The sequence below is a fragment of the Chinchilla lanigera genome, unplaced genomic scaffold (assembly GCF_000276665.1).
Source record: "Chinchilla lanigera isolate Chin_1 unplaced genomic scaffold, ChiLan1.0 scaffold00040, whole genome shotgun sequence".
Classification (NCBI taxonomy): Eukaryota; Metazoa; Chordata; class Mammalia; order Rodentia; family Chinchillidae; genus Chinchilla; species Chinchilla lanigera.
This window is the reverse complement of record NW_004955441.1, coordinates 5506413-5520767: the sequence shown is the minus strand read 5'-3', so window position 1 is coordinate 5520767 and position 14355 is coordinate 5506413.

Genomic DNA, 14355 nt, shown 5'->3' with positions numbered 1-14355 from the left:
GAAGCCCTCCTTCCGGGAAACCCTGAGGCCGGGAGTGAGTCGTCGGTCCAAAGACCGGCGCTCCCCGCCCGGGGCTCCCCATGCGCTAGGGGCCCACCGCATGTTTTGCTTATCTGGAACCAACTCTGGTGCCTCCTCGGTGGCCCTATGTAGCATGATATGCCTCATCTCTTTAAGTAGCAAACTATCTTTTCAGTGGCAACTGTCCGTTGATCCATTGTCGTAATCATGCCTAAAAACACCAAAGCCTCAGACACATTTTAAAACAACTGGAAACTTGCTCTAGTTGGCCATACAGCTCGTGCATTCCTGACAACAGGGCCTGATTTTAATTGTCTTTAAATCTCTAAGGCCTAGCATAGTAGCTGGAATCACTGTAAGCTTCAATAGTGTTGCAAGGGTCAGTGAGCTGTGTCCTAACATATCTGTAGCCTCGCAACTGCTAAACAAAACAAAACAAAACAAAACAAAACAAAAGCCATTCTGGGCCCACAAAACTAACATGGAAATGAAGATTCTTCCTTATCAGCGCAGAGGGATAGGTCTGCAGTGTGCGGGGGTGTCTGTTCAGCTACGTACAGAAACAAAACTCACTCCCATCCCCCAATAAAGTGCAGTAGCAAAATTTTTAGAATCTATAGGAAATGACGGGAGTTTTGACGTTTAATCTGATGAATCGTGTATCATATTAAATTCTACCTTCCCTGACAGCATTGTCCCTGATGGAGTTGCAGTGCTTTGAAAACGTCCTCAAATGCTTTAACAGTCTCACCAGGAGGAAAGATAACACTTAACCTAAAGGAATGAATCTCTAATCATGGAATTTCAGGCACTAGGTGAATGGATGAGCTATATGCCATGACTGGAGCAATTTGGTCCAGTACTCTCTTCATTACAGTATTTCTATTTGTTTAATTAAAGCAAAGCCATCAGCTCCTTAAAAGTAATGATTCTGTGAAATGGAAGTAAAGTTTTATGTCTAGCGTAAGTCAAAGAATCTCACAAGCATTTCATTTCCTGCGTGGAAAGTATGCTAGAAAATTTTGACTATAATTTTCTGCTTCAAGTCCAGAGAAAGACTGAAGATTAGGTATTTAGACCCACAGGATTTCCTGGGTCAGAGGTGGCTAGTAGGTCACTAAGCCCCTCACCCCCATTATGTTCTCCCAATTAAAAGCATTTTAATTGTTTCTTTGAAAATGCCCATATTCTCCAGAGAAATGTGAAACCTTCAGCTGAGCTCTCATGGAGGAATTTAATTACCCTGAAATCATGGAATTCTCTAGGTGACTTCTTCCCTGTAAATAAAGTCCTTATTTTGTCCCATGAGAAGTTGCTTGGTATTACTCATAATGAACTGTCTGTCCTTGCTCTCCCTCCACATTTTGCAGAGAGAAAGCAGTGGAATTCTTCAGCCTCTCCTCTCCACCTGGCCTTCATCAAACTTTATATACAACACTGTATGTAAGCATTTAGTTTTTAAAAAAAGAGGGGAGAGAGAGAGAGGAAAGGAGAGAGAAACGCTTTGCTAGTGAGGATACTCATTAAACTATAAAAAGTCTCTATAATCTTCTTTTGATTTAGCCTTTAGTATTTCTACATTCATAGTCCTCATTCTGAAATAACATTTGTTTTGTGGTTGCTGGTGGATGTGATGAAATTGTCCAAAATCTGCATTCCACAGTTCTTTGTGACAGACCAAAATAGCATTCTTGTTCACACTAGGATACCCGAGAATTGGCATTCATTCTGGCCAACTAGAAAAGGGCTAACAGAAAATAGTTAATTCTTTAATGCCAGAATACATTCGTCCTAGTTTCAAAACTGCTTCCAGTAAAGAGAAAAATGCAGCTGCTTTATGCTACTCTTTTTCTTGGTCTAACTCAAAAGCTCTACTTCAGAAGAAACAGAGACAAGTGGATTCACAACCTTGTGTCTGGCAAAAAAAACAAAAAAACAAAAAAAGACACACAAAAAAACAAGGCCTTACTTCCTTGTGAATATGAGTTCCACAAGTTCACTGGTGAAAATTAAATACATGTTTTCCATCAAAGAACTTTCTTTGGGAAGCTGCAGAGCTCAAACTTCCAGTGTATGTTCTACATAATAAGCTGTTCATTTTTCAGATTTTTTAAAACAATGGTAATTCATACTTTTTATGAACTCCTGGAGAAACATTTGCAGAAGAAGGAGGTGGTTCAGATTTGGCCAGTGGTGCTAGAGTTTTTTTCTGTTCCCTGCTATTAGGCACAAGGAGGGAAAGACAAGGCCCAGGGGAGAGTTAAAACTACCATTATTAATGGTCCTATTCTGAATCAATCTTGCCTCTGAGAATCCTTCCCAAATCCAAAACCAGGAACAATCTCAAAAACTAGTCCTGTAATTGTGGCATTTCCTTTCTGCATGGGAATTCAGCACATTCCAAAAGTGGTTGCCAGGTCTTCTGTTAGAATGGAACCGCTTCAAATCTAATAGAAACATTCTTGTCAAGTGGATCTGTATACTTCCCTATTACTGCCTGACTCACAACATCTCTCAGGAGACTTCAAGATCACACTCATTGCCCTTCCCATCCCCCACACGCTCTCAACCAGCCTTAGAACTGTTTCTTGTCCTTTGTCTCTATAACATGCTTTCTTCAGGTCATAGCGCCACTTGTATGAATGGGGGCCCCAAATGAGTCTCCCTGCTTCCTGTCTCCCCTCAGTCTCAATTCCACCATGCTCCAACCTTAACCTACAGAATCACAAACAGCTTTGGGTCACTTCTACTTTTACACTCTACCCATCATCATCCAGCTTGCCATTCAGATGGCCTCCTGTGGAGAGAAGGGGCTGAGAAGATTGAACCCCAGTTCTCCCTCCCTCCCTCTGCATGAAAGGAGCTACTCTTCATCCATCCCTCTTACGGTTTGGAGCTTGGCTCAAAGATTTCACGGAAAAGGAAACGTTAATTCCCAGTTCCCTTTTGTAGCCTGGAAGGCCCTCCATAGACTGCTCCATCCTGTCTAGGATCCTCATCTCCTGCCAGTTCTCCTGGGTGCTAACCTCTGTTCCAAGCCCGCAGAGCCCCTTGACAGGCTTCTGGAATACCAGGTGTGATGGTTAATCCTCGCTGTCAACTTGAATGGATTGAGATGTGCCTAGAAATGAGTACAGCATATTTCTGAGCATGCCTGTGGGGATGTTTCTGGAGAGAATTGGAGGAAGAGGGCAGGAAATTGAGTGGGGAGATGCACCCTGAATGTAGGGAGGCAGCGCCAATGTGGAAGAATCCCAGCAGCCCATTCTGTCTCTCTCTCACACTTTCTCTCTCTCTCTCTCTCAGCTTCCATGAGGTGATTCACTTTTGTCCACCAGGACCTTCTCGCATGATGCCACAGTTCTAAAAGCAATGGAGCCAGCTGACCACGAGCTGAAACCATGAGCCAAAGTAAATCTTTCTTCTGTTAAGCTGTCATCCTCAGGTATTTTGTCACAGCACTGTGACAAAAAAGCTGACCGACACACCAGGGGTTCCTATTGTTAAGACTACCTTCCTGATCCCCGTGTCCTAAAGAACTCTGATCCTCAGAAACACAGTTCATCCATCACCTCCTCACTGAAGCTTCTACTTCCACAGTTCACTACTTGCAGCTCAGTGCATCCCTGGTGTTGTACTGGTGCTTTCTCACTGTAATCTTGTACACTGTGTTATAGTCTTGTCTCTCTTCCTGGAACCATTTCTTATTAATGTTATTAATCCATCCTTGGCATTGGGCATAGCTTTTCTGGAACATGGTAGGCCTTCTTAAATTAATTAACGCTCTCAATTGTAGGCCACTAAATCTTTATCCCAGTATTTTTAATGCCTACTTATGGGCCCTCTTAAATTAAGCTTTAAAATTAGGGCAGGAGATACAGCTTAGTAGTAGAGCACTTGCCTAGCATGTACAGCCTCTGGTTCAATCCCAAGAACTGCAAAAATATAATTAATTGAATAAAAACAGATAATCAAACAAATATAAAATCTACCTATAATCTAATACAAAAATAAAGCAAGATTTGTAAAGGGGAAAGAATGTCCCCATGACTGAAGGAAACAGAGCCACACTTGAGTATCTGAATCTCAGCTAACGGCTCTGAGTTTTGCTAAGATAGGCTCCTTGTGCATACTTGGAAGCTCCCAGGAGCTTATTAGTACCAGAGTAGATTGATTTGGAAGGCTAAAACTAATATTTTCTGTGTTTTGCATAGTGAGCCTCACTAATTTAGACTAAAGGATGACTGCATTAATCAAATTCTGTATCATAAATGTTTAAAACGTAGTACTTTTCAAAAATACTGCAGACAGCTTATAGAAATACAGGAATATTTAAAATTAATGCAATGAACACATACAAATTAGTCCATTACTTAAGAATTTAACTTCTCAAATAAACTGAACATTTATCATTTGGTTTTAATACTAATTCTATAAAAATTTCATTTTTCAAAAGTATGCCAAAGGTTAAACCTCATAATACCATTCCAATAATCATAATTCTGAACTAGAGTCATAGGAATTAATAACATTTAAATATAATTGTCATCTTTTAGCAAATATGCATGAACGTACAGTACCAAGACAGTAATAAAGAACTGGGCTAGGAAGAGGCCGCTCTGCACTTACTGCTTGTTTCCAAATTTTATTCATGGTGAATTTAGCCAGTTTTCCATAGCTCACAAAACTTCAGGCTGGCTTGAGTTTCCTGCTTCCTTCTTTGGCAAGGCCGTACCAGACCTTCTCAAGAGATGTGTTCTTACTTAGAGGTAGAGGAAATATCCGATCCAAGCCACTTTGCATACACCAGATGCCAAGCACCAAACAAAAGCAGCTCAGCTTTTCAAAGATTTAATATCTTAACTGTAGCCACTTGAGCAAAGACTAGTGCCCAGAATGGCCAAGTTAAATAAGGCAGAATTAGAGTTAAATTGATCTCCTCATCTAGTGTTCATAAAAATGCATGAGGAGGTTCCGAGTCAAAGAAAATAAATTTAAAATGCGTAATACTGGTTCACATCCAGTGGATCTGTATGCTTTGGAGAAGAAATATGTGCCTCATTGTTGCTGTGAAAACCATCATTTCTCAGTGCAGGTTGTGTTTGGGGCTGCTTGTGGAAATAGAGCTCAGAGAATTCTGGAATTCTAGAAGACAGCACCTCAGGAAACTTCCTACTTGGAATCCTCTCCTCTAAGAGAGGAGAAGAGGGAAAGGGATGTCTTAAAAGCCATCTTGAAATCCAAGTGACTTTCAGGAAGAGAAGCAGGAGGGCTACTGGCTCTTCTATCATCAGATGCCCATCTCAGGCATGGAGATGCAAAACTTAAAAATGAGACAGGTCCTGTAGGTCTGATGGGCTGGTGGAATTTCTAGTCATAGAAAGCAGGGCTGCTAATGTGCAGTTCAGATGGAGTTATATTTAGGGGAGAGGATTGTTTTTCTAGCAACTACAGTTAGCTGGATACAGTAAATGTCTTTTTGCTATTGCTGACAATGGTCCCCCTGATCTGAAAACAATCTTCAGGCAACAGTAGGACCCAGTGGCACAAGTCCATGGGTATTGTGTGCATACCAGTGCACACATAATATGAATAGTGCCACCTGGAGCTTTGCGCTCCACTATCCCTGCTCACCAACCCTCTATGGAACATGGGACTCTTCTTCCTCTGCTGCACTGGAGGTGAACCCTTGACCATACCAAGCCAATGATAGGCTCTCTTTTAGGAATTTAGAGTTGAATTGAAAAAATGTCCAAATAACCCAGCTTATTGCCATGTACAAAGACAAGCTAAATATTAGCACTCTGATGCAGGGTGTGTTCATGTGTTGTGTAATGGATGAGAAGAGCAAGAATCTTCTGCTTGAGGCTAAATATTCTATGGAGGGAAAAGAACATAAGCAATGATCAGAGAAGTAGCAGGAAGAAAAAGAGAATCAGTCCTACCAAGGCTCCTAACAACTTTTGTCCTCTTGGCTGCAGACCGCTCTGGAGGCCCAGCTCCATTTCTCTTCTTAGATTCCGTGAGGCACTTCCATCCTCAAAACAAATCTGTTACCCAAACGCTCATAAAGTAATGGTGGTTACTAGCAACCTAAGAATTCTAACAAAGATGCTAAATAAAATAATCATTTATGGGAAATTGTTTCTGTGAGAGTATGCTTTCCTTTTTAGTAACTCATGCAAGGCCTAGGTAGGTCTATATATAAACCAAGCTAGGCTTTAAGTTTATCTATTCATTGTTAAGGTCCTCTAAGAGCAATAAAAGTCACTGTATAATCCAGCCTCCTAGTTAATGTTTCTTCCTACGGCCAAGTTCTTTAAATCCAACCTGTGTGCTAATTGCTCAATTTCGGACTCCTTTTTGTTAGTGCTTATTTAAGAGGATTTGGAGAAGAAATACCAACCAACCTTTCTCTGAATAATAATTCAAGTCTGGATGTAGAATGAGGTAGAAATTTGAAGCTTACTTGGTTGATATAACCTCTAATTTGATGAATGAGGAGTCTGAAGACCATAGAGGCTTATGTGCTTTGCCCCCAGGGTCACATGCCTAATTGTGACAGATCAGGGAAGAGACCCAGATTATGAACTGTCCCGAAGCCAACTTTCTTCCTAGAGAAATGTTAAAGGCAAAGCCAGTCATTTTCTGGTCATTAATTTTAACTTCCCAGTTATATGATCTGGATAGTTTCTAACTCTGGGACACTTTTACAAGTAAACTCTTGGCAAATAATTAAATGGCTTCTCTGTTTAATTGCTGACTCAGTAGTATGTAGCAAAAGCCCTGGGATTTTAAGACAATCTTGACAATTTTATACATGTCAGAGGAAAAGGAATCTTCTAAATTTTGAGTTTATAGATCTTATTAAAGAAGTATGCAGTCAAGATGTCAGTCAAATTTCAGAGATGTATGTGCCACGTGAAGTTAAAATTGTTCTAAACTAAAAAGAAAAAAGGGAAAAGCATATATACTTAACTACGTGTTAATAGTGTGCTTGTGAGTCATGACCAAGTCAATTTTTGGAATGAATTATAAGTGGAAATGACTCTTATAACCGTTTAATATAATGCAAGTTTCAGATACACTTTTGCAACACATATGTAAGATGACCTAGCCCTGCTAAGTCTTTAAGGTGGCTCTAACAGTGCATTATTGAAAAGAAAAAGAAAAGGCAAGTCCTGGATAGCTAAACCCAGTATGCGTCTCTTAAAAAAGAGAGATTGGGCCATTTGGACTCAATTAAAATTCCCTTCCTTTCTTTCATATCATTAAAGGTTTTAATATTAAGGACTCTTTTATCAGAGAAAATAAAGGAGAAAAACATTTAATTATATTTATGATACTAGAGTCAGTGAAAAATAGAAAAGAAACAGCAGTGTTGTTAAAAATAGTGTTGGTGCATGCGTGTTATGCTGGATATTAAGTGGGTGGTGCCTTCCCATGAAAGACAGCTGCTCCAGCTGGATTGATCATGGCTCTAATTCAGAAGAAAAACTAGAATTTTCAAGCATGAAGATAAACAAAACCAAAAACATTCAGGGTAATGCCAGCATGATAGAAAAGAGAAATGCTACGATTCTAGAATATATATCCTTAAAACAAACAAACAAAAAACATGTTATTAAGAAAACCATTCAATAAATAAGAAATTATTACCCCAAAGCTATAACTAGAATACTGTGAATAGCAGCATAATCTTATGTACACCATATACCAGTATTTTAAATATTATACACAATGGATTTTAGTCTTCAACCAGATTCTTGTTGTAATGTGTAACAGGAAATGAGTACAAGTCAAACTGATATAAAACTTTCTTTTGAGCAGCTTTTCTCTGTAAGAAACTCCTGACAAGGAAATAGTGATGCTACACCAGTCAGTGTCCAGCGTCCACTGTCCCATGAGAACACCCTCCAATCTACTGCCGAATGCCGGCCTTTCTTGCTTTTCAAGGCGGTGGCGCTATGGAAGGTTGCAGGCTCTTCTACCTCCTCCAAGCCAGGCTGTACAGCTTGTGGCTCAGAGTACAATCCATGCTCTCTTTTTGTCTCAAGTCTTCCTGTCTGCCCTTTCCTCTGCCCCACTGAATCTTATACACACACACACACACACACACACACACACACGCACACGCACATGCACACACCCCACTTCTCCTTCAGGGCTCAGCTCAGTCGTTATTTCTCTCAGGAGATCCTCAGTACTGTCAAGTCTGGGTTTGGAGCCCCTCCTAGATTTGCCAGCACTATTCTTAGTGTAGTAAGCTCATGTTTTACACATAAGCAACCAAAGAATTTCAGTGGAGTATAACCAGAAGCACTTATTCCTCACTGGTCCATCTGCAGAGTGGCTGAGGCAGCCACTGCTCCACTGGTGATGATGCAGAAGCTCAGGGACTCAAGCTCAACCTGTCAAGACCATTTCATGCCTCTGCCTGCTTGTCCAAGCAACTCATATAGCCAAAACCAGAACAAAAGGCAGGGATGTACACTCCATCCACAGTGAAGCCATAGAGAGTGTGGCTGTAGAAGAGTACTATTATAGGGAAATGAGGGGAGCACTCCAATGATTCAATCTCCCTCACCTGTATCAACAGCATTTATCACAGTGTATGGTCAGTATCTGTTCAAGCTGTGCCTACAGGCTATTACCTTCTTTTTAAAAATTTTAAAAAGGTTTGTTTATTTTCAATTGATATATGACTATTAATTTCTTAAAAACATGGACTATGTATTTTCATCTTTGAACTGTATTTTCTATCCAGCATGTAATTGAAAATATTTGAATGAATGAATGAATTGGAGATAAGCAATACTATACCAGGCTCTGTCCTTGGTCGTTCATACTACCCTGCCCATGTGCCTACTGAGTAGTCTTACTATAGTTACCAAAATGAGAGCAAAAATAGTATGGATAAGACATGATTTCTACTGGGGTGGAGAGTGAGGAAGAAGGCACCTGCATTGTAAATCACTGGACCTACTGTGGCCTGTGCCCTTGATCACCAATGGTATCCTTGCCAAAAAGTTGTTATGCCTCTCCTGCTCAGGTCCTGAGATACCACATTATCCCGGGCCAAGATGGCGGCCCTCTAGAACACACTTTCAAAAATTATTTCAGAATCCTCTCTGCAACTCAGTAATTTGATTTAGAGCAAACAGGAAATGGAACACATTTCTAAGCAAATACTTCCCTGATTACTTACACATGCAAATTCATGCACTAAGTTTAGAAGTGTAATTAAGCATCTAGTTATTTTTGATCCCAGATCAGATGCCAAAAGGAGGCATGTGGTTGGCTTATTTTTATGTATTTGCTTGTATTCTCAACGCTGGGCTCTCACCTGGAAAAATAATGCACTGGCTTGGAGATTTCAGTGACCCAGTTGTGGTCCCAAGAATAAAGTGAATCAAAGGCATGCTAAATTTTGTGCATTTTAAGGATACACCTGGCCATAATGCTATTTCTTGGGGCAGAGAAATGCACAATAATGATACCTTCATACAGACTGGGAAACAAGGCCAAAGTCAGTGTCATTCTCTGCACTTGTCACTATTGTAATGGTCACCTTGTCAAAGTCAACACTGGTTTCCCATGCTACAATTAGTTCTTTTATACTTTCATGAGCCACACGAAAACTTAATTCATTAGTTCATTTTTATGCCAAATGACATGCTCAGAGATCTATCTTACACATGCAAAACAGATGAGAAGTTTGGAAAGTCTGTATGTGTTGTTATACTTTGCGAGCAGATGGCACCGATCCCTCACCTCCTAGTCACAGTGGTCTTTGCTTTTCCTAAAAGCATCATTTGCTTAAGATTTTCTCCAGAGGGCACTCAGTTAACTACATTGTCACCACAGGTAGGGATTTGTCAGTGAATACCCTGGGGATGCACGTGATCTTCCATGGATACTGATGCATGGATACTGAAGGTCTATTTGGCCCTGACTTCCTACTTCAACACTACGGAGAAAGAACTCTGTGAAAGGCTGCACCAGGAAGCTCAGAGAATGTCTTATGCTTCCTACTCTTCTCTTTACTTCTTCCACTTTTTCCCCAGTCTAACCCACCCACCATGATTTCAGAGCCTGTTTTTTGCTACAAGGCTGTATCAGTGTTCTGTCACTGTGATGAAATCCCTAGTAATACAGTTCATGGGAGGAAAGGTTTATTTTTTGCTCCTGGTTTCAGGGTTTCAGTCCACGAGGTTGGCTGGCTCTATTGTTTTCAGGCCTGGGGCAAGGCAGAAACATGGTGGAAGGGCATGGAGCAGGAAAGCTGCTCACCTCATGGCAGGCAGGAAGTAGAGACAGCAGAAGCCAAAGAGGAACAGATCAGAGGCCAGGCCTGGTCCCCAAGGTCATGCCATCAGGACCCACTACCTTCAACTAAGCCCCACCTTCTAAGCTTCCATTATTTCTAACAATGCCATCAAATTATGATCTTATCAATGTATTGATCTTCTGATGAAGTTAGAGCTCCTGTGATCCAATCACCTCTTAAGTTACTACCATCTAAGTATTACTACATGGGAATCAAGTCCTTGATATAAGTCTTTAGGGGGAAACACTTCATTTAGACTACAACTGTGGGAAAAGAGGTCCTCCATTTTTAAGCAATTGTAGACCTTGTGAAATATACTTGGGCTACCTTTGTTGTTGTTGTTGTTTTGAGACAAGGTCCTTCTATGTAGTTCAGTCTGGTCTTGAACTCACTATGTAGCCCAGGTTGGCCTCAAATTTGTGGTGCTCCTCCTGCCTCAGCCTCCCAAGTGCTGGGATTACAGGCATGCTCCACCATGCCTGGCTGGGCTAACTTTTCTTAATACCATTGTGTGAGAATATAAGCTTACAAACTAGTATATTTGCCCCCCAGGAGCAACTCTAAGAACCCTACAAGCTACACCTTATTATCTCTACTTTACAGATGAGGCAAAGCAACATTTTTAAGTTCCAAGTAAATAGAAGAACTGGATTTTAAATCCATGCTAATCTGAATACAAGTCCAAGTATTTAACCAGTTTATCCAAGCTTGTCTTGTCCCTATGGATGTATGAACTCATTAATAATGTCTTCCTTATAAGACACTTGACTTCTTCATTGTGAAGTATCAGTGCCTTTGAAAAAGCAATGAGTTCAACTTGGCAGAATACTATTTTCTGAATACTCACTTTCCCCTGAATATCAAAACTAAAACTGCAAATCACTCATCGCTTCGACCTCCATCCTAGGTAACAATAGTATAATCGTGTTGAAATCTTACATTGTCTTACCCACTGAATTTTATCAGGCAGAAGTAATTATCATATTGTAAAACACATGCAGTTCAGAAACATCAAGTGGTGTGCTAAGCCTTTGGAGAATTATTCATAGTGGTTTGGAAATAATGCCACAAGCAGAAAAATATAAATTCCATAACTTCTCAAAGCATGATCTTATTTCAGACAAGAAAGCTCTGTGCTCAGTGTGCAGTGATTATGGCCCCTCCTTAGCGTAAAGATTTCTTGAATTTCCCAAGGTAGGGGAATGGTGCCTAGAAGAGCTTGGCCATATAGCAACAGAGGTACTAAGAGGATTTACCAAGAGAAGGCTGATAGAAACTGCTCTTCCAAAAGCCTCTGGGGTTACCTGTGCATTTATATACTATCCCTATATGCTAAAGAATACGGGCTAATTATTTCCCTTTCTTGGATAAAAGTTGCGTGATGACAGTTTATGTATAGCTTTTTTCACCATGATAGCCCTAGCTCTAAAAAGAGGTATTGATATAGCACAAGCAGTGCATAAATATTTGTCAAATAAAAATTTATTATGAAAAATCATGATTTATTTGTTATAAATGAGAAATTATGAGAAATATCATGATTTACTTGTAGAATATTCACTGCTATGGTTTGAATGATGGTGGCATCTCCAAATGGATGTTGAAATTCAATCCCCAATGCAATAAGATGAAGAGATGAGACTTTCAGAAGGTGATTATGTCATGAGGGCACTGCTTTCATGAATACAATAGTGCCCTTATAAAAAGCTTGAGAAAAAAGACTCTTTTTTTAATGTTCCACCATGTAAGGACACAGTATTCATCTTATCCAGAGGACACAGCATTCAAGATGCCATCTTGAAAACACAGACCAGACCCTTACGGGACGTGCAGCTGCCACACCTTGATCTTGGACTTCCCAGCCTCCATAACTGTAAGGAATAAATTAATACTGTGCTTAAATTAGCAACTCTAAGAGGTTTTGTTATAGAAGCACAAATGGAATAAGATGCCTACCAACTAATACTTTCTTTCATCTTCTAGGCTAACAGCAATCACAACAATAAATCAGTAGAATTCATACAGAGGAACACATTAAATTGAAAATATTCCAATTAAGCAAATATCCCAAGATCACATACTCAGACATATTCCCCCGACATGCTGCCTTCTGTGCAGGAATGGGTTTGTACCACTTCAGGAAAGGATGTTTGCTAGAGAAGTGGCAGGAGCAGAGGAGACAGAATTCTTTCTGTGTCTGATTTTGTCAAGAAGAAAGCTCAAGCCTACTCTCACCAACTGTCCCATAAGATTCCTGTACTTAAGCCTAAAGGAACATTGATTTTTAATTATGAGCCAGTGAGTATCACTACTTTATCGTTTTCCTAGTTCATAATTGAGAAATAGACATAGAATATAAATCAGAGATACCAAAATATCAACATTCCCAATGGTAATGCTGTTTGGAAAATGCGATCCAGGCCCAGAACATGAGCTTGGTAAATAAGTCAACCCCCATGATTCAGGCAGGTTCACCCACTGGGTCGTAGATATACTGGGCCACCGTGAACAACTGCTACTCCATGCTAGGCCAGAGTCTTCCCTGTTCTCCTACTATATGGCCAAGAAAGAAAGCAAATGAAAAGCAAGTCTCTGCAGGAAGGCAGCTGAGAAACAAGAGAACCCAGAAGTGGCTGTGCTGCATGTGCCCCAATCCCATGTCCCAGACGGGAGGACAGACCAGATTGTTTCTTTGGTGAGAACTTTCCCACATGGAAACACAAAGTGTGGTCATTTCTCCCTTACTGACAATTCTCTACAGGTGCCTTAGAATTATAGAACTGGCTGATGAGGCCAAAATAACATGACATTATTCCTGCAAAACATGGTAAAAACTGTTTAATTTATAAATTATTTCAATATTTATTGAATGCCTGCCATGCACAAGGCACTGTAGCCTTTCCTGGAGTAACCTATAAGGTTACACCAACCATATGAGCTTATAGTTAAGCGTGATGGAACGTCTCCTCAAGTGCCATGACATGTTCTCCTTTAAGCAATGCCAGAGGTCACTTTGGGTGTCCTGCATTTTAGGAAGAGACCCTTTTAATTTCCTGGCTGGTGGGTCACTGCCAGATACAGTATACAAATAAGTTAGCAGTAAGGAAATGAAAGAAAGTGGGAAGAATGTCAGAGGATTCCTATACCTCTTCCTCCATACTCATCATTATAAATGGGTAAAGAGGGCAGAAAAAAAAGAAACAGAAAAGGTAGAGAACAAGTAGATCAATAAAATATCGGCACTCCCCAGGGAAAACACAACTCTGATTCTCAATGACTAGCACCCTGAGACACTGAGCTCATATTAAGGTTACCACCATTTGCCTTTTTCTTTATAACAATTGCACTCCTATGGTTACTTCCTCCTTTTTGCTGAATTTGAACTTTGGTTTAAAGGACACCATTCTAAGCAAGATCTGGTTCTCCTATTGTTATTAGCACTGCTTTGCCACCTCTGTAGTTTGGGGTCTGGGTTATCTGTGAGATGCTCCTGCTCACTAGAAGGCTCTTCAGTTTCTGGGGTGAGGGACAATGTTTACAGTTCCAAAGTAACCCACTCCTCTGCAGAGGACTCCTTCGGAAGACTGTGGTTCTCCAGTGTGCGATGATCTATTCTGCCAGATGCAACTCCATTACTGAAGCAAATACTATCATAGGGGAAATTGCACTGCTTTGTAATAGAAAATGAATGAATGTTTTCTCTCCTCTTGAGGTATCCAACTCCCCATTGTTCCTCTTCCAAATCCCCTACAGATTTATGTTTTTCACACCAAACTTACTATTACTTATTACTTGCAAAGTATCCTAATCTTACCTTGTGAGCTTAGACGTGCACTTTGCTCATGTTTCAGAGTATTGGTTATTCACACTGGTGAGAAACATTGTTGCCTTCTCATGTGCTTGGCAAAATACTTCCCTGAGTTAGGATCACAGAGGACTGGCTTCCCTTTCAGTGTGTGTGGTTTCTTCTATAGCTTTCTCTGTGGCTTTGATCACTTCCTGCC